The sequence below is a fragment of the Triticum aestivum genome, chromosome 4D (genome assembly GCF_018294505.1).
Source record: "Triticum aestivum cultivar Chinese Spring chromosome 4D, IWGSC CS RefSeq v2.1, whole genome shotgun sequence".
NCBI classification, from domain to species: domain Eukaryota; kingdom Viridiplantae; phylum Streptophyta; class Magnoliopsida; order Poales; family Poaceae; genus Triticum; species Triticum aestivum.
The window spans coordinates 514,054,370-514,076,374 of NC_057805.1; positions in this window are offsets into that span (position 1 = coordinate 514,054,370).

Sequence of the window (22,005 nt, forward strand, 5' to 3'; positions counted from 1 at the left end):
GGATCGCTGGAGCTTGCACATTTTGTTAGCACCTTTAGGATTGACAAAACCTTCTGGTTGCATCATATACAACTCTTCTTTAATAAGTCCATCAAGGATTGCAGTTTTGTTATCCATTTGCCAAATTTCATAAAATGCGGCAATTGCTAACATGATTCGGACAGACTTTAAGCATCAATACGAGTGAGAAACTCTCATCGTAGTCAACACCTTGAACTTGTCGAAAACCTTTTGCGACAATTCTAGCTTTGTAGATAGTAACACTACTATCAGCGTCCGTCTTCCTCTTAAAGATCCATTTATTTTCTATGGCTTGCCGATCATCGGACAAGTCAACCAAAGTCCATACTTTGTTCTCATACATGGATCCTATCTCAGATTTCATGGCCTCAAACCATTTCGCGGAATCTGGGCTCATCATCGCTTCCTCATAGTTCGTAGGTTCGTCATGGTCTAGTAACATGACCTCCAGAACAGGATTACCGTACCACTCTGGTGCGGATCTTACTCTGGTTGACCTACGAGGTTCAGTAACAACTTGATCTGAAGTTTCATGATCATCATCATTAACTTCCTCACTAATTGGTGTAGGTGTCGCAGAAACCGGTTTCTGCGATGAACTACTTTCTAATAAGGGAGCAGGTACAGTTACCTCATCAAGTTCTACTTTCCTCCCACTCACTTCTTTCGAGAGAAACTCCTTCTCCAGAAAGATTCCGAATTTAGCAACAAAAGTCTTGCCTTCGGATCTGTGATAGAAGGTGTACCCAACAGTCTCTTTTGGGTATCCTATGAAGACACATTTTTCCGATTTGGGTTCGAGCTTATCAGGTTGAAGCTTTTTCACATAAGCATCGCAGCCCCAAACTTTAAGAAACGACAACTTTGGTTTCTTGCCAAACCACAGTTCATAAGGTGTCATTTCAACGGATTTTGATGGTGTCCTATTTAACGTGAATGCAACGTCTCTAAAGCATAACCCCAAAACGATAGCGGTAAATCAGTAAGAGACATCATAGACCGCATCATATCAGGTAAAGTACGATTACAACGTTCAGACACATCATTACGCTGTGGTGTTCCGGGTGGCGTGAGTTGCGAAACTATTCTGCATTGTTTTAAATAAAGACCAAACTCGTAACTCAAATGATTTTCAACTTCACTCTGAAATTCTTTGAACTTTTCAAATGTTTCAGACTTATGTTTCATTAAGTAGATATACCCATATCTGCTCAAATCATCTGTGAAGGTGAGAAAATAACGATATCCGCCACGAGCCTCAATATTCATCGGACCACATACATCTGTATGTATGATTTCCAACAAATCTGTTGCTCGCTCCATAGTTCTGGAGAACGGTGTTTTAGTCATCTTGCCCATGAGGCACGGTTCGCAAGTACCAAGTGATTCATAATCAAGTGGTTCCAAAAGTCCATCAGTATGGAGTTTCTTCATGCACTTTACACCGATATGACCTAAACGGCAGTGCCACAAATAAGTTGCACTATCATTATCAACTCTGCATTTTTTGGCTTCAATATTATGAATATGTGTATCACTACTATCGAGATTCAACAAAAATAGACCACTCTTCAAGGGTGCATGACCATAAAAGATATTACTCATATAAATAGAACAACCATTATTCTCAGATTTAAATGAATAACCGTCTCGCATCAAACAAGATCCAGATATAATGTTCATGCTCAACGCTGGCACCAAATAACAATTATTCATGTCCAAAACTAATCCCGAAGGTAGATGTAGAGGTAGCGTGCCGACCGCGATCACATCGACTTTGGAACCATTTCCCACGCGCATCGTCACCTCGTCCTTAGCCAATCTTCGCTTAATGCGTAGTCCCTATTTCGAGTTGCAAATATTAGCAACAGAACCAGTATCAAATACCCAGGTGCTACTGCGAGCATTAGTAAGGTACACATCAATAACATGTATATCACATATACCTTTGTTCACCTTGCCATCCTTCTTAACCGCCAAATACTTGGGGCAGTTTCGCTTCCAGTGACCAGTCTGCTTGCAGTAGAAGCACTCAGTCTCAGGTTTAGGTCCAGACTTAGGTTTCTTCTCCTGAGCAGCAACTTGCTTGCTGTTCTTCTTTAAGTTCCCATTCTTCTTCCCTTTGCCCTTTTTCTTGAAATTGGTGGTTTTATTGACCATCAACACTTGATGCTCCTTCTTGATTTCTACCTCCGCAGCCTTTAGCATTGCGAAGAGCTCGGGAATCGTCTTATCCATCCCTTGCATGTTATAGTTCATCACGAAGCTCTTGTAGCTTGGTGGCAGTGATTGGAGAATTCTCTCAATGACGCTATCATCCGAAAGATTAACTCCCAGTTGAATCAAGTGATTGTTATACCCAGACATTTTGAGTATATGCTCACTGACAGAACTATTCTCCTCCATCTTGCAGCTGTAGAACTTATTGGAGACTTCATATCTCTCAATCCGGGCATTTGCTTGAAATATTAACTTCAACTCCTGGAACATCTCATATGCTCCATGACGTTCAAAACGTCGTTGAAGTCCCGGTTCTAAGCCGTAAAGCATGGCACACTGAACTATCGAGTAGTCATCAGCTTTGCTCTGCAGGACGTTCATAACATCTGGTGTTGCTCCTGCAGCAGGTCTGGCACCTAGCGGTGCTTCCAGGACGTAATTCTCCTGTGTAGCAATGAGGATAATCCTCAAGTTACGGACCCAGTCCGTGTAATTGTTACCATCATCTTTCAACTTTGCTTTCTCAAGGAACACATTAAAATTCAACGGAACAACAACACGGGCCATCTATCTACAATCAACATAGACAAGCAAGATACTATCAGGTACTAAGTTCATGATAAATTAAATTTCAATTAATCATATTACTTAAGAACTCCCACTTAGATAGACATCCCTCTAATCCTCTAAGTGATCACGTGATCCATATCAACTAAACCATGTACGATCATCACGTGAGATGGAGTAGTTTTCAATGGTGAACATCACTATGTTGATCATATCTACTATATGATTCACGCTCGACCTTTCGGTCTCAGTGTTCCGAGGCCATATCTGTTATATGCTAGGCTAGTCAAGTTTAACCTGAGTATTCCGTGTGTGCAAATGTTTTGCACCCGTTGTATTTGAACGTAGAGCCTATCACACCCAATCATCACGTGGTGTCTCAGCACGAAGAACTTTCACAACGGTGCATACTCAGGGAGAACACTTATACCTTGATAATTTAGTGAGAGATCATCTTATAATGCTACCGTCAATCAAAGCAAGATAAGATGCATAAAAGATAAACATCACATGCAATCAATATAAGTGATGTGATATGGCCATCATCATCTTGTGCTTGTGATCTCCATCTCCGAAGCACCGTCATGATCACCATCGTCACCGGCGCGACACCTTGATCTCCATCGTAGCATCGTTGTCGTCTCGCCAATCTTATGCTTCTACGACTATCGCTACTGATTAGTGATAAAGTAAAGCATTACAGGGCGATTGTATTGCATACAATAAAGCGACAACCATATGGCTCCTGCCAATTGCCGATAACTCGGTTACAAAACATGATCATCTCATACAATAAAATTTAGCATAATGCCTTGACCATATCACATCACAACATGCCCTGCAAAAACAAGTTAGACGTCCTCTACTTTGTTGTTGCAAATTTTACGTGGCTGCTACGGGCTGAGCAAGAACCGTTCTTACCTACGCATCAAAACCACAACGATAGTTTGTCAAGTTGGTGCTGTTTTAACCTTCGCAAGGACCGGGCGTAGCCACACTCGGTTCAACTAAAGTTGGAGAAACTGACACCCGCCAGCCACCTGTGTGCAAAGCACGTCGGTAGAACCAGTCTCGCGTAAGCGTACGCGTAATGTCGGTCCGGGCCGCTTCATCCAACAATACCGCCGAACCAAAGTATGACATACTGGTAAGCAGTATGACTTATATCGCCCACAACTCACTTGTGTTCTACTCGTCCATATGACATCTACGCATAAAACCTGGCTCGGATGCCACTGTTGGGGAACGTAGTAATTTCAAAAAAATTCCTACGCACACGCAAGATCATGGTGATGCATAGCAACGAGAGGGGAGAGTGTTGTCCACGTACCCTCGTAGACTGAAAGCGGAAGCGTTAGCACAACGCGGTTGATGTAGTCGTACGTCTTCACGATCTGACCGATCAAGTACCGAACGCACGGCACCTCCGAGTTCAGCACACGTTCAGCCCGATGACGTCCCTCGAACTCCGATCCAGCCGAGTGTTGAGGGAGAGTTTCGTCAGCACGACGGCGTGGTGACGATGATGATGTTCTACCGACGCAGGGCTTCGCCTAAGCACCGCTACAGTATTATCGAGGTGGACTATGCTGGAGGGGGGCACCGCACACGGCTAAAAGATCAACCGATCAATTGTTGTGTCTTTGGGGTGCCCCCTGCCCCCGTATATAAAGGAGCAAGGGGGGGGAGGTGCGGCCGGCCAGGAGGGCGCGCCAGGAGGAGTCCTACTCCCACCGGGAGTAGGACTCCCTCCCTTTCCTTGTTGGATTAGGAGAAGGGGGAAAGAGGAGGGAGAGAGGAAGGAAAAGGGGGGGGGGCGCCCCCCTCTCCTTGTCCTATTCAGACTAAGGGGGGAGGGGCGCGCGGCCCTGCCCTGGCCGCCTCTCTCTTCTCCACTATGGCCCATTAAACCCCCGGGGGGTTCCGGTAACCCCTCGGTACTCCGGTAAAATCCCGATTTCACCCGGAACACTTCCGATATCCAAATATAGGCTTCCAATATATCAATCTTCATGTCTTGATCATTTCGAGACTCCTCGTCATGTCCCTGATCTCATCCGGGACTCCGAACTACCTTCGGTACATCAAAACACATAAACTCATAATATAACCGTCATCGAACTTTAAGCGTGCGGACCCTACGGGTTCGAGAACAATGTAGACATGACCGAGACACGTCTCCGGTCAATAACCAATAGCGGAACATGGATGCTCATATTGGCTCCCACATATTCTACGAAGATCTTTATTGGTCAAACCGCATAACAATATACGTTGTTCCCTTTGTCATCGGTATGTTACTTGCCCGAGATTTGATCGTCGGTATCTCAATACCTAGTTCAATCTCGTTACCGGCAAGTCTATTTACTCGTTCTATAATAGATCATCCCGCAACTAACTCATTAGTTGCAATGCTTGCAAGGCTTATAGTGATGTGCATTACCGAGTGGACCCAGAGATACCTTCCGACAATCGGAGTGACAAATCCTAATCTCGAAATACGCCAACCCAACAAGTACCTTTGGAGACACCTGTAGAGCACCTTTATAATCACCCAGTTACGTTGTGACGTTTGATAGCACACAAAGTGTTCCTTTGGTAAACGGGAGTTGCATAATCTCATAGTCATAGGAACATGTATAAGTTATGAAGAAAGCAATAGCAGCATACTAAACGATCGAGTGCTAAGCTAACGAAATGGGTCAAGTCAATCACATCATTCTCCTAATGATGTGATCTCGTTAATCAAATGACAACTCATGTCAATGGCTAGGAAACATAACTATCTTTGATCAACGAGCTAGTCAAGTAGAGGCATACTAGTGACACTCTGTTTGTCTATGTACTCACACAAGTATTATGTTTCCCGTTAATACAATTCTAGCATGAATAATAAAAATTTATCATGATATAAGGAAATAAATAATAACTTTATTATTGCCTCTAGGGCATATTTTCTTCAGCCGCTTGGGTGGACGAGCGACCAATTGCAACTGCCCGAAGCGGTGATCAGGGGCTTTGCACTTGGATCCAACGACAAGACAACAAGGTGCATGCAGTCGAGACGGAACACGTCGTCTACGTACATGACTGGCCAATAATCACTCGCCGAAGCGGTGCTCTGGGGATGCGTGGTTGGGGCCAACGGCAACACGACAAGGAGGTATGGGCGGTCCGATAGTCGGTTCAACTACAGCGAATTGTTGGGGTAATTTAAAATTGATGGGACACCCAGGCCAGTCCAGCTTGCCGCTTACTCAGTTCTTAGAGATGTTCCAGAGATTGGCACCGCTTGCATGGTCTACTCTGGACGCTTTTTGTAAGCGGCGCCGCTTATATGGGTCATTCTACACCTGCCGTTGTTCTACACTTTGTGTTGGTTTTGTTTCCGACTCTCCATCTCTCTATACACTATAAATAGGTGTCCCCTGGCAAGAGAGCTATGGCGAGTTATGGCCTTGGACTGGAACATCCTCAAGGTGGAAGCCATCGTCAACACTGGCCTAGAGTGGATCTTTTCTCTGCTGGACCCCTTGGATGAGACGGCGAGACTGGTGGTGCTCATGACCATGTCGAGAGTATGGCATGTCCGAAATGAGATCACACAAGGTGCCGCCCACGGCCGAAGCCTCTTGACGCTTTTTGCAAGGATACATCAACTCACTCCTGTGCATACAACAACATCCTGATGGTAACCTAGAGAAAGGAAAGGTGGTGGTCCTGCCTTCACCACCATGCGCTCCAGAAAGTACGGCGCCCAAGGTGCGCGCACGCTAGGTACCGCCCCAGCCGGGCTGGGCTAAGTTGAATACGGGTGGGAGCTACATAGCGGCCATGGGTGCGGCGGGAGGAGGTATGATCCTGCGTGATGACAGAGGCGAGATCATCTACAGCGCATGTAGGGAGCTACACACATGCGACAACGCCTTAGAGGCGGAGCTAGCAGCGTGCAGAGAAGGCTTGGAGCTGGCCTTGCACCGACCTAACCTATCTATTCTGGTTGAGTTGGATAGCGCGGAGGCGGTGTCGATGATTACAGCGCTTGAGATGGATAGATCGTCACATCATGCACTTATAGAGGAGATTCGTAGGTTGGCTGGAAGCGATGCTAGGGAGATCTCTTTTACTCTTTGTAGCCATCTGCAGAACATGATTAGTCATGAGTTGTCCGCCTATGGCCGTAGCACTCCGCGCACAACAGTCTGGCTTACTGTCGGGATGGACTTTGTTGTAAACTTGGCTCTCACTGAGAAGCCTCCTTGAGTAATGAGAATTCCCTTCCCCCCCGCAAAAAAATAGGTGTTCTTTCTTCCTGTACTTCGCCTACTTTCTTTGGTTTGTTTCTTTCTTCTTGTTTATACTAGCTCCATGGTTCATTCTTCCTGCTGTCGTAATGGGCTGCGGCGTTCGGGTCGTCCTCCTCGGCTGCGTGGAGCTGTCGTTGGTCGTCGTCCTCCTACCCCGCCCGGTGTTGGCACTGCAGGTCTGCAGCAGCGACCACGAGGCCATGTAGTGGTTCACACAGCGCGTGGCGGCAGTGTAGGTGGCTTGCAGTTCTACCGCTGGCGGTGGACATCGGCACAACTCTCGTGTGATCGCGCCTGTGCGCGGCTAGGCCAAACTGAGTGAAGGTGGCCATTTTTGTATGACGGAAAGTTGAGTGAAAATTTGATATGGATTCACATCAGAACTCATGTAACGTAAGTGATTTCTTCTAATTATTTTGTGCAAATATCTTATGATCTTCTTTTTTCTGTGTTATCATTGGCCAGTTTACAACGATCAAAGTCCCTTCCCCTGTCGTGCTTCCACTATCTTCTGTAAGAACCTTGAATTACTTTATTTCATGGTTTGGGATCACAAAGTAGTCTTTAGTTTAGTTTGTCCATTTATAGTGTTGATGCATCTAGCTACTTGTTCCTTTCTTGTGTTGTAAAATGAAATAGCATTCTTCTTATCATTGAATTCTTCAAGATATTTAATAATGTGATCTAAAATTTATAGTTTTGTTCTGTTATGGAGAGTTGGGAGTTTTAGGGATAAAATCAGTCACACTACTCCAAACAGGCGAAAAGAGAAATCAGTTAGCATGTAACATCTCATCATGCTCCTCTCAATGAAATAGCATGTATAGAATATCTCCTCATACTCTTCTCAGTGAATTAACTTTAGATTTGACAGTAGTTTCTGTTGAACATTTGTTCAACTTCTTTGTTTCTTTTTAGTGCAAACTGTAATAGAGGAGTATATCACACAAATGCTATGTGGGAAGAGGTATTTACAATTGAAAATATCAAGGCAATTTACTAACAGCATCATTACTTGCCTTATTATGACTGTACAATTTCACACACATATCTTCTATATTGAATCACAGCCGATTGAAAAAAAAAAGGAATGTCAACTCAGCAACACCTCACACAACATGACAAATTTCATTAGCAACATCGAACCAATTTCAAGGCAATGAATAAACAGGGCGTGGTGTGTCACCGCGCGGGCATAGCTAGTACTTAGCCAGAGCACAAAGCACGGCTCATCCCGTCACTCGCTAGAACTGCTATACTCTTTTTTTTACCGCCCACAAGCAACGTAGTAGGTAGTACCCCTAGAGAAACAAGCAACGTAGTAGGTACGCTTCACTTAGACCCCCCCCCTTTTTTTTCTCTCTTTTTATTTATTTCTATACTTACTGTGAAAATATCTATTCAATTTTTTTAGTTTTTGCTTTTATTTATTTCATTTCACTGTTTTTAAAATATAACATTTTTTCATTTCACTATCTTTTTTTAATCTATGTACAATTGTTTTCAAACTTATGGATATTTGAATTCCTGAATCTTTTTTAAAATCCATCCACTGTTTTGTAAAATTTTGAAATTCTTCAACATTGATTCCTAATTCGGGATTTTTTTCAAATTCGTCATCACTTTTTTGAATTCACGACCATATTTATTATTATTTTTATTTCATGAACATTTTTTAAATTTAAGAATTTTCTAAATATATAAAAGAGATTAAATTCTTATTTTTATTAAATGAGTAGTTGTGGACTTTTCACTGGCTACCCAGCAGGGAGTGAGAGAAGCGCTAGATAGATCGAGTGACTAAGCAAAGTCTTACTGAGCCAGGCCTAACCAGCGCGAGCACAAGGACCAGCTCCAATTTGCTGCCGCCTGACACACCGAAGAGGAGGTCTCATATGCTAATCCAGAAACAAGAATCACGGGAGAACCCGGCCTCCTCAGAGTTTAGCAACATCCGGTCGTCCGTTACGTTTGCTTGATGCGATTGCGACCGTCAGATCTTGCGCGTGGACGATCTGGGTCGTCGGATAAAAAAAGGCGCTGTAGCAATGAATAGTTACCTCTGTTCGTGCCATCGCTTGTAATTCCAGTCGAGGGCATTTTCATCATTTCATCAGTTGGCGTATAAAAGGAAGCGGCTCCAGCGGAGACCTAGCTGCCTGCCTCCTCCCGCACTCGCGCCCCCTCTACTCTTCCCAGCCGCGCCTCCCCGTCCTCTTCCTCCTGCCCCCCACTCCCCCGCCGCCGCCATCTCTGCCTCCTCCCCTCCGGCCGCCACCTCTGGCTCATCCCCTCTCACCCACTCATCCTTGTTCTCCCGCTTCCCATCCCCGTCGCGCCTCCCTGCTCCTCCTCACGGAATCGCAAGCGGCCCTCCATTGTGCTAGCCACTCACGGCCATGAAGGGCAGCGAAGCCAGGAGCGACTGCGGTGGGTTTATGCGGATGCGACTGTGGCTCCCCTGGTGCTCCTCTCGTGCTCCCTCTTCTCATTGACGGCTTCTTCGGATCCCTCCTCTTCACCCAGGTAACATGGCCAGCGGCGGCGGAGGTGGATGTGGGGATCATGAACACCACCCTGTAGAGAGGATCGACAATGGCATGGGGTGGTTGCTCCGGCTGTTGCTGTTGCTTGGGGCTCAGGGTCGGTGTCGGCATGCTGATCTTGGCACCCCCGGCCGTCCTGTGCAAACCCTAGGCTCCTAGCATGGATTGGTAGCGGCGGCGCAGGGAGGAGGTGCGGATTGGGATGGGATGGGGGTGAAGGGGAGGCTGCACATGGTGAGGCATGGCAAAGACCTCATCCTCTCCATACTCCAGCTTCCATTGCACACTGGTAGCCTCTTCTTTATTCCTCTTATCTCTATTTTACTTTGCGCTTACTCTGTTGTGCTTGATAGCGTGATACTTGCATTGAACATCAATGAATAGCACTATGGCAGCAAGGAGTAGCAGCAGTAGGTTTGCTCGATCACAATTGCAAATTTCTTTGTTATTTTGTACTGTTAAGCAATGAATCTTTTGGATGACCTTGGTAATTTCAGAATCTGCAGTGCCATATTTAGTTTTACTTTGTTTACAGTCCGTGTGTGTGTGAGTGTGATGCCATGGTTTCCTTTTGTTACCAGATTGGAATTGGCCTCAAGAATGATGTAGAATTAATAGTTGACTGTTCTAGTTGTTGTTAATGCCAGTTCCAAATATATATGTCGTTGGTCTAGCTATTTGCGTTACGGTGGCATACTTTTGTATTTTATTTTTATTTGCAATGCTGCCCATTGGATGGCAGTGATGCATTATCCAATTTTGGTATATTTAATGTCAACATATTTTTATTTATAATGCCATTTTTCTAGAATCTTCGCTGAACATAGAAATAAGACACCGGTAGAATTTCATCATATTTCCAATTTTGAATGCATATATAAAGAAGACTTATTTGTTCACATAACTCTCAAATGTTTGGGTTATTCAATCGGTTTCAAGTAAGTATGTGCAGTAATTGTGTTTCTTGCACTATGCTTGGGATTCAGATATTTTGTTGTTATGCCCTTCCAGAGTTATTTATCCATGTCGTTGACCGCCTCTGTTATGATTGTTCTTTAACAAAGTGGTCACATTCCACACGAAGAAGAAACCTTAGTACTATGAAGTTCCCGCCAAGAGCAACTACGACTTTAAGAAGCCCTTCCTTTACCTTGAATGGAAGCTGGTTCGGTAATTGTCTCCCTCCCACATTGCTTTCTTTTTCCTGACCTCACATCGTATATGCCTCATAGGATTTTATATTGATTATTGTTTAATGTCTTCAGCAGTGACAATGATGCCAACATTCATTTCATTGAACCAGAGGCCCTTAATCACACATCTCACACCAGCTGGTTCAAGGTGGTGGTTAGGGTTTGGTGCTAGGGTCATTGCCGGGTGCATGGCTGTTGTTCCTTTGGAATTGGACAACCTACCTCGTGGGTATCCATCTCAGGTGCTCTTCTTCGCCGTCCACTCGATGTACTTCATGCCCTGCAGTTAGCAATCTTTCTATCTTTTTAGGAGTCTTGATGTGTTATTTTCTTCAAAATGGATGATTTGTTTATGCGTGTTTGACAATCTTCTTTGAAATGTATGACTGACTGCTTATTAGATTGGATTATACATAGTTTATTCTCTGCTTTGAGCTGTATTAGTGCCTCGCTAAAATAAAGGAGATGGACCTATTGTGGTCTTGAGTGATTATTGTTGGGTTAAGAGCGTGTGTTATGTTTTTTCTCCCGTTGCAATGCACGGGCTTTTTTAGCTATATTGCTAAAATAGTAATTAAGTGCAAATATACAAAGGTTGTTCAAGCTGCTCTTATCACACCTCCACCATCACGTTTTGGATCTAGTTCAGAACACAAGAGAAGGAACTATGGTCTGATGATGATGAGGGCAAGACACAACCAGAGGTCGGGGTAGCATTATCTTTGCCCAAGAGAAGGAGATGGTGATTGGCTCACGGATAAACCTTAATTAACTGCAGCAAATCATTGTTTTGAGCAAAGCGTTGCAATTAATGGGAGAGGGTAAGAAAACGCATCCAGAGGAGCTTCTCGCACTCTACAGCCTGCATATGCAAGAAGATTCTATGTGAGAAAAAAGATGCGCACGGACCGACCCTTGTGCCAAAAGATGCTATGTTAGTAGCGTTAAATCTATTGTTCTGAAAGATTCCTTTGTTAATCTATCAACATCAAAGTGTAAGGCTGCCAAAAATTTAGTGTTAGAGAAACTACTAACGAGGATGAAAGACGAGTACATCAAGGTCTTTGGTTACGAGCTAGAACTAGTAAGAAGCAATCCCGGGAGTACAATTCTTGTTGGCTTGAACCCTGAGAACAGAGGGCAAAGTGTTTTCCAAAGGTTACATGTGTGTTCAACGCTATGAAACATGGGGAAAAAATATTTCATCATGTAATAAAAATATTCTAAAATATCCATTCAGAATTTTTGGGTTTTCCTTTTACTTTTTTCATTTCAATTTTTTAAAAGTGAACATATCTTAATTCCCTCTCTATTTTAAATACATGTTCATTTACTAAATGCAAGAACATTGTTTAAATTCGTGAATATTATACCAAATACATTCAAATTTTGAAAAAATTCATTATGTCTTAAAACAATCATCAAGTTCTTTCAAATGCATGAACATTTTTCATATTCATGAATATTTTTAGCTATTTTGTTTTTTCAAAACAAATCATGCACATTTTTGTAAATTGCCAACATATCTTTGGAAATCGAAAATATTATAAAATTTCGGACTTTTTTATTTCGAGAATATATTTTAAGTAAAATAATTATCTAAATAAAAGAAACAAAAACAACGTTATTTATTAGACCGCTTGTTGTAGGCTTTCTACTCGCCAGTGAGCGAGGGAAACAGTAGACCTTTCAACCGGGTGAGCGAAGCCTTACTGGGCCTAGCCTGAGCTAGTGTCATCAGGAGCGGTAGCTCCTTTTTTCCCTCATATTTTATTTATTTAAAAATGTTCTAAAGAATCTTGTTTCATCTCGTATGTGTCCGAAACTATTATTATTTTACTTATTCTAATACCATTAAATTATTTAAATGTTCTAAAATATCTATTGGTTTTTATCGGTTAGTCTTTTTTGTTTTTTCATTTACTTTTTTGTACCAATTTCCTAAATTTATGTATGTGTCTTCATTTCCTATCTGCATTTTATTTTAAAATTCATATTTTAAAAAAAAATTGTGATCGTTTTTTCTAATACATGAACGATTTTTAAATTTTTATTTTAAAATTTGTGACTTTCTTTCAAATGCGTTAACATTTTAAAATTCATGAATATTTTTTCCCAATTCGTGATTTTTTTTCGGGTTTAGAATATATTCTGAAACTGCCGACAGTTTTTTTGGATTTACAAAATTTTCAAAATGTTATGAATTTCCTTCTTTCATGAACATTTTTTAAATATAATGATTTTCTAAATCTGTTAAAAAATATTAAACTGGTAATTACTGGCTTTTAAATAGCTAGTGATCCAGATGATTGAGGGAAGCGCTAGACCTTCGAAGTGACTGAGCGAAGCGTTAGTGGGTTGCTGCCGAGCTAGTGTGAGCATGAGGGCCATCTCTGATTTCTTGTGCCTGGACACGCTGAAGAGGAGCTCTCATATGCCGCCTATGGTGAGCGACATGCCCACCTCGCTACAGGGACAGATTTCGTTCCAGGCCCACAAAGCACGCCTAGCTCGGCTACAGTTTCATTTCTTAGATTTATGTATATGTCTTCATTTCCTATGTGCATTTTATTTTAAAATTAATAACATTTTTTCAAATTTGTTATTGTTTTTTTGAATACACGAACGATTTTCAAATTCATGAATATTTTTCCCAATTCAAGATTTTTTTGGGTTTAGAATATATTCTGAAACTGCCGACATTTTGTTGAATTTACAAAATTTTCGAAATGTCATGAATTTCCTTCTTTCATGAACATTTTTGAAATATAATGATTTTCTAAATCTGTTAAAAAATATTAAACCGGTAATTACTGGCTTTTAACTGGCTAGTGATCCAGATGATTGAGGGAAGCGCTAGACCTTCGAAGCGACTGAGCGAAGCGTTAGTGTGTGCATGAGCGCCATCTCTGATTTCTTGTGCCTGGACACGTTGAAGAGGAGCTCTCATATGCCGCCTATGGTGAACGACACGCCCACCTCGCTACAAGGACAGATTTCGTTCCAGGCCCACAAAGCACGCCTAGCTCGGCTACACTTTCTTTTATATCGCCTATAGGATACGTGGTAGGTAGGCTTCCTTTTTTTCAATTTTTTTCTAATATATATGTTTTTGGCAAATATTGTTATTTTACTTACTATGAAAACATTTCTTAATGTATAAAAAACGTTCAAAAATATCTATTCAGAATTTTTCGGTTTTCCTTTATTTTTTCTTTTCATTTTTAGAACTTTTTTCGAGTTCGTTAGCTTTTCAAAATCCATGTACATTTTTCCAAATTCATGAAAACTTTTTCAAACTCAAGAATATTTTTCAAACCCATGAATATAATTTTCAAATCCATGAACACTTCATTCAAATGCATGAAAGTTTTTAAATTTGTGAACAGTTTTCAAACTTGCCAGCAATATTATAATTCAGGAACATCTTAAAATTTCAAAACAAATCATGCACATTTTTGTAAATTGCGAAAATGTCTTTGGAAATCAAAAATATTATAAAACATTCAAACTTTGTATTCCGAGAATATGTTTTAAGTAAAATAATTATCTAAATAAAAGAAACAAAAAAACGTTATTTATTAGACCGCTTGCTATTGGCTTTTTACTCGCCACTAAGCGAGGGAAACAGTAGACCTTTCGACCGGGTGAGCGAAGCCTTACTGGGCCGAGGCTGAGCTAGTGTCATCAGGAGCTGTAGCTCCTAGCTCTGTTTTCCCCTCTAGTTTGGGTTCTTGTTCTCGCGCTGGCGATCCCATCGCCGCCGTCGAGTCTGGATGTCCCTGCCGCCAATATGCGCCTTGGTTGGAGCGAGCGAGGTTGCGACATTGATTGCACTGGTTTTCGCGCTACGGGGCAGAACGACGGAGTAGGGTTCCTATCCAAAAACCCGATTCGATCTACATCGGGCAAGGAGATCTACATGGCTTCGGCTGGGACGTCGGACAGGACGGAGGTCAGCGATGTGGAGAAGATGATGCAAGAGCTAGGGTTGAGGGAAGAGGATCTTGATGATGTGGTCTTCGATGAGAAGGATGCACCATCAGAGGCGGTGCGCTGGGTGGCTTTGGCTAGGGTTCATACCCCAAAAACCTACAGCCAACTTGGTTCTATCGGAACATGAGATCGGCTTGGGACCTAGCACAAGAAGTGAAGTTTAGACCGCTAGAAGACAACCTGTACACAATCCAATTCTCATGTCTGGGGGATTGGGAGAGAGTTATGAACGATGGACCATGGCACTTTCGGGGAGACGCGGTTATCATGAAACCCTATGACGGAGTCACTAAACCTTCGACCATCAAGATGGACACGATTGAGATATGGGCGCAAATTCATGATGTCCCAGATCTGTATGCCCACCCAGTCCCATCTCTGGCTGCAAAATTGGGCGAAGTTCTGTATGCCAAACCACCATCCCAAGACTTCGCAGGGAATTTTTACCGCGTGTGGATCAGAATTGTGGCAATGAAGCCTCTGAAGAACGATGTGTCCATGATCCAAGATTCGCATCGGCAGATTTATCGAGTGAAATATGAAAAGCTCCCTGACTGGTGCATAGTTTGCGGCATGCTAGGTCACCTGTACAAGGAACATGGCATCGGGATTCATCCTCCATCGGCTCTAGTCTTCAAGGAGCTGAGGGCTGATTGGTTTATGAGGTCTGGTCGGGGCCCTGGTGGGGGCCGAGGTAGTCAGGGAGGTAGAAGAGTAGGACGCAATGGTGGGCAAGGCCCAACACCTGCACCAGGAACCCAGGAGGTGTTTGAAGAGTATACTAACCCAGACAATGTTGAGGGGATTACCATAGTAATGCTGGGGAGAGATGGAAGGAAAGCTGCCTCGGACATTGTAATGGAGGATCCATCCCGGAAGAGGAACGAGAGGATAGAGCCGGGGAGTAACCCTTCGGCTACCCCGCTTCTGCATGCTATAGTATCAGCTGGAGATCGTTTGGCTCTTGTTCCAGCATCTACTTAAGTGGTCAGTCCACCTCTCAAGAGAGACCCGAAGAAGGCAAGAACTGATATGGAAGGCAATGAGGGTCTAAATAACATTGCAAAAAATCTGGCGGGCTCCCTAGAGGGGCGCCGCCAAGCCCAATGAATGCATTTTGCTGGAACTGTCGTGGCGCGGGTAAACCTGCGACAGTTCGAGAAATCCGCAAATTCACGATGAAGTTTACCCCTACCGTCCTTTGTATTGTCGTGACCCAGATCAGTGGGGCACGTGTAGAAGCTCTTGCTAGTTCTTTTGGTTATGATCTGGGGCACGTGCTGGCTATGGCGTCGGTGACTTCTGTGATAAGCTCCTGACTATAACCTCTCAGTTGTCTAGTTGGAGAAGGGATACCTTTGGCAGTGTTCGAAAGGAGATAAAACATATCAAGGCGCAGTTAGAGACCATGCACAATGATCCAGCGCGGCTGAGACCTTCACATCCAGAGTTGAAACTAAATGAGAGATTGGTCGAGTTATATCATAGAGAGGAGTTAATGTGGCGACAAAGATCGCGGCTTGAATGGATCTCAGCTGGCGATAGGAACACCAAGTTCTTCCATATGAGGGCTAGTATGAGGCGGAAGAAGAACATGATCCGTGCTCTCACAAATGCGCTCGGATTATATTACACACTCAGGACCCAGCGGAATTGAAGAACATGGTTCTGGATTTTTATAAGACCTTGTATACCTCCGAGGGGGGGCAAGGGATGGAAGAGGTTTTGAGGCATGTTCCGAGGAAAGTTACACCTGAGATGAACGAGACTTTATGTGTGCCGTACACAAATGAAGAGATAAAAGAGGCATTGTTTCAGATGTTCCCAACTAAAGCTCCAGGCCCTGATGGTCTTCCTGCTCAGTTTTACCAGCGTCATTGGGATATCTGTGGGGACGAGGTGACTGCGGTAATCATGCGCATCATAAAGGGGGAGGAGAGCCCGGAAAGCATAAATGACACGGTCTTGGTACTTATTCCCAAGGTAACACAGCCTTCTAATCTGTCACAATTTAGACCTATCAGTCTTTGCAATGTTTTGTATAAAATCGCATCAAAGGTGGTTGCAAACAGATTGAAAGTCATTCTCCCAGACATTATATCTGAAGAGCAGTCAGCGTTTGTGCCCCGCAGACTGATCACGGACAATATTATTTGTGCTTATGAGTGTTTGCACTTCATGAAGAGAAACATGTCTAAAAACAATAGTTTCTGTGCTTTGAAGCTGGACATCATGAAGGCCTATGACAGGGTGGAGTGGGAATATCTACAGGCAATAATGTTAAAGCTAGGCTTCTCTCAGGCCTGGGTTGAAGTTGTCATGGGCATGGTAAAATCTGTATCTTTTTCAGTTCTTTTTAATGGTGAAAAGCTAGAGCAATTCAAACCAACAAGAGGCATTCGACAGGGAGATCCTATTTCCCCATACGTATTCTTACTTGCAGTAGAGGGCCTTTCGCGCCTACTAAAATCCAGTTCTTAGCCATCAGCTCTAAATGGTGTTAAGGTGGCTCCCACAGCTCCTGAGGTGAACCATCTTTTATTTGCAGATGACAGCCTGTTGCTTTTTAAGTCTAGTGTTGAGGGGGCAAACTTGGTGCCAAACCTACTGAATGTCTATTGCAATGCTTCTGGTCAGAGAATCAACAATGATAAATCCTCTATATTCTTTAGTAAGAGATGCCCTCAAGGTACCAGACAGCAAGTCAAAAATATTTGGGGATGCCCACGGAAGTGGGACAATCCAAAAATGGCACGTTCAAGTATCTAAGAGATAGAGTTTGGGAGAAGGTAAGAGGCTGGATGCAGAAGCTCCTATCAGCAGTAGGAAAAGAGGTTTTAATTAAATCTGTGGCTCAGGCCATTCTGGTCTTCTCCATGTCTTGCTTCAGACTACCAAGGGGCCTTTGTGAGAGTGTGACATAACAATAAGACAGTTTTGGTGGGGAAGTAAGCAGGGAAAAAGAAAGCCAAGCTGGGTGTCTTGGGATGTGATGATAAGACCTAAGAACTTGGGAGGGTTGGGCTTCCGGGATCTTGAAATATTTAACTTGGCCCTTCTATCAAGACAAGCCTGGAAGTGCTTGGATGAGCCTAACTCCCTTAGTGCCCGCATACTGAAGGCTGCTTACTACCCGGGTTGTTCTGATCTTGAAGCAGATTTGGGGGTGCATCCATCTCTGATTTGGCGTGCAATACTTGATGGGAGGGATATTATCAAGCAAGGAATTATTAGAAGGATAGGGGACGGCCGGACACCAATTATATGGCAACATAATTGGTTACCGCGAGCCAGGCTCATGAGACCAATCTCTTCATTGGTGCACGACCCTCCTCAACTAGTGGCTGATCTTATCGATGCCACTTCAGCCTCATGGAAGGAGGAGATGGTAAGGCAAGTTTTGGTTCCGCTAGATGCTGAGGCGATTCTGAGGATACCCATATGTACCAGGCAAGTAGAGGCATTCTGGGCTTGGGCCGAGGACCAGAGGGGTCGTTTCTCTGTCAGGTTGGCGTACAGACTAATACAAAGAACAAAGATGGGGCGAGAGGCATGGCTGGAGGAGTCGGAAAGTCTGTCAAATTTAGAAGCATAGAAGAAAGGTTGGTCTGATCTGTGGAAGATGAAAGTGCCCTCGAAGTTGAAAGTTTTTGGATGGAGACTAGCACGACATTCACTACGAACCGGGGATGTCCCAGCACCGGAACATGGCCACAACGGACGTTTGTGCTATATGTGGAGCGTAGGACAGCTGGAGGCACGCGCTGCTCGATTGTGCTTTCACCAGATGCACATGGGCACTGTCCAAAGATGAGGTGGTTCAACACTTATCTTCCAACCATGACACCAATGCGAAACGTTGGCTTCATTCCATGATAGATGCTCTACCGCAAGATGATTTCCGAATCTGCGATCTGGTATGCGCGGCGAAAGGTGATTCATGAAGGAATTTATCAGACTCCACATGCTATCAACGGTTTTATCTCTAGCTACCTATCAGAACTTGAGTTTCTTGAGCAACCAAGGGTAGAAGCGGGGAGTGCACGAGTGCCCAAGCTGTCGGCCTGGATTCCACCACCCGATCAGCACCTCAAACTGAATGTTGATGCTGCCGTGGCAAGACATGGGGGGCTAGGGGCACTAGCTGCAATCTGTCGGGATAATTCAGGCGCATTCCAGGGGGCTTCTGCAGTCGTTTTTGCAAATATGGATGACCCAGAAGTGTTGGAAGCCCTAGCGATTCGAGAAGCTATATCTCTTTCAGAAGATCTGTACGTGCGGAAGATTGCAATCGCATTAGATTGCAAGAAGGTGGTGGAAGCTATCAAGACAGGTGTGGCACCCCGGCTCAGAGAAACCGGAACGCCCCGTATTCCAGCCCAGAGATCGAGGCGAAGTCTTCTGGAATACGCCACTGCTTAGCATAGAACAAACCAGCTTATGCAAGCAGCATAACAATGTGAGACAGCGGAACAACTACTAGCAGCGGAACAACAAACGGCGATGATGGACTCCAATCTGCAGGGACTCTGGCTGGAACATTTTTCCTAGCTCGCGCACACAGGAACCACACCAAACAAGCAAGCAATCCAGGCACGACCTGCAAACTGGCATGACATGCTAGGTCTGTTGGGGATATAACTACTAGTGTAACCTGCCCAGGAGGGGCCGGGTTATGCTATGGCGATTCATCATATGAAGCCCAATATCAAGCTTGAAGATGGCGGTTCAGTCAAGGGCCCAAAGCCCAAAGGCGACTTAAGGCCCGTAGTGATAAACCGCCATAATGGCATAGCTTGTATTGTAAGGCAAGATAATTGGTCACCGAGCCGGACACTGTTTATGAGCCGGTCGGGACTCTGTAGGCCGCAGGGCGCCAACCCATGTATATAAGGGGACGACCCGGCGGCGGCTTGGGGCAAGTAACATCAAATCGAGAGCCAGGCATAGCGGATTCGCTCCCTGGTCATCGAAACCCTAGCAATTCCACCTCAACTGGATTAGGCCTTTACCTTCACCGTAAGGGGCCGAACCAGTATAAACCCTCGTGTCCTTTGTCCCGCTTTAACCCCTTTAAGCATCCTAGTTGCGATGGCTCCATGATACGTCTCCGTCGTATCTACTTTTCCAAACACTTTTGCCCGTGTTTTGGACTCTAACTTGTATGATTTGAATGGAACTAACCCGGACTGACGCTGTTTTCAGCAGAATTGCCATGATGTTGTTTTATGTGCAGAAAACAAAAGTTCTCGGAATGACCTGAAACTCCACGGGATGTCTTATAAAAAATAATAAAAAATCCTCGCCAAAGATGAAGACCAGGGGGCCCACACCCTGTCCACGAGGGTGGGGGGCGCCCCCCCCTAGGGCGCGCCCCCTACCTCGTGGGCCCCTGGACACCTTCCGACGCCAACTCCAGCTCTATATATTGGCTTTCGGGGAGAAAAAAATAGAGGAGAAGAAATCATCACGTTTTACGATACGGAGCCACCGCCAAGCCCTAAAACCTCTCGGGAGGGCTGATCTGGAGTCCGTTCGGGGCTCCGGAGAGGGGGATTCGTCTCCGTCATCATCATCAACCATCCTCCATCACCAATTTCATGATGCTCACCGCCGTGCGTGAGTAATTCCATCGTAGGCTTGCTGGACGATGATGGGTTGGATGAGATTTATCATGTAATCGAGTTAGTTTTGTTAGGGTTTGATCCCTAGTATCCATTATGTTCTGAGATTGATGTTGCTATGACTTTGCTATGCTTAATGCTTGTCACTAGGGCCCGAGTGCCATTGAGGGAGTCCTGGATTAGGGGGTATCCGGACAGCCGGACTATAACCTTTGGCCGGACTGTTGGACTATGAAGATACAAGATTGAAGACTTCATCCCGTGTCCGGATGGGACTCTCCTTGGCGTGGAAGGCAAGATTGGCAATACGGATATGTAGATCTCCTTCCTTGTAACCGACTCTATGTAACCCTAGCCCACTCCGGTGTCTATATAAACCGGAGGGTTTAGTCCGTAGGACAAGAACAACAATCATACCATAGGCTAGCTTCTAGGGTTTAGCCTCTCTAATCTCGTGGTAGATCAACTCTTGTACTACCCATATCATCAATATTAATCAAGCAGGAGTAGGGTTTTACCTCCATCGAGAGGGCCCGAACCTGGGTAAAAACATCGTGTCCCTTGTCTCCTGTTACCATCCGCCTAGACGCACCGTTCGGGACCCCCTACCCGAGATCCGTCGGTTTTGACACCGACATTGGTGCTTTCATTGAGAGTTACACTGTGCCGTCGCCATAAGGAAGGATGTCTCGTCTCGTCTTTAAGGATGGCACTACCGCTGGGGGAGCTTTGGCTGTCGGCCAAACTCTCCGGCTAGGTGGTTTCATCATGACCACCTGTTCGGCTGCTGCGCCAAGGATGACTTCTCGGGTCATTGAAAACAGTCTCCACGTCAACTCAGAACTCGCCGAATAGTTGGATCCAATGGAGCTCTCTTTCCTAAACGAGCTCTTGGATCGCATCGCCGCCTTGGGAGTCGCTACGGACTATGATCGGATTGGGCTTAAACCCGATCAAAGAGAGATTAACTCTCCCCCGGTCACCCATCACATTGCTGTGGTGGAGGAACAATGCGGCGACCTTTCCTCTATCTTGAGGACTAACTATGTCCGGATTCCTGAGCCCTTCAAGCCGGATACCCGTTTACGGGAGGACACCACCCAAGCCCTGAATCTAGAGTCAGGCAGCGGGCCAGACTTATCGGGCAACATCCCAGAACCTGAACTTCCAAGATTGGAAACTCCTCGGCCCCTGGGTCCCAGATTGGGTGAGGTTTCGGATTCAATTCCACCCACCCACCCAAGCATAAGCGATCTTTCCCACATCAGGCAAGAGCCCTAGGAAACACTACATCATTATTGGGCCAGATTCCTCCTTGTAATGAACAAGGTTAAGGACTGTCGTGAGGAAGACGCAATCTCATTTTTCTGCAATAATTGCACGGACAAGGGAATCCTCAACGCCATAAGTCGCCGTGAAATTACGCGCTTTGCCGACTTGGCATCCATAGTACGAAAGTACTGTGCGATGGAAAGTGCCTGGAAAACCGAAATAAAATTTTGGGACAATCCGGCCCTAAATACGAACCCAG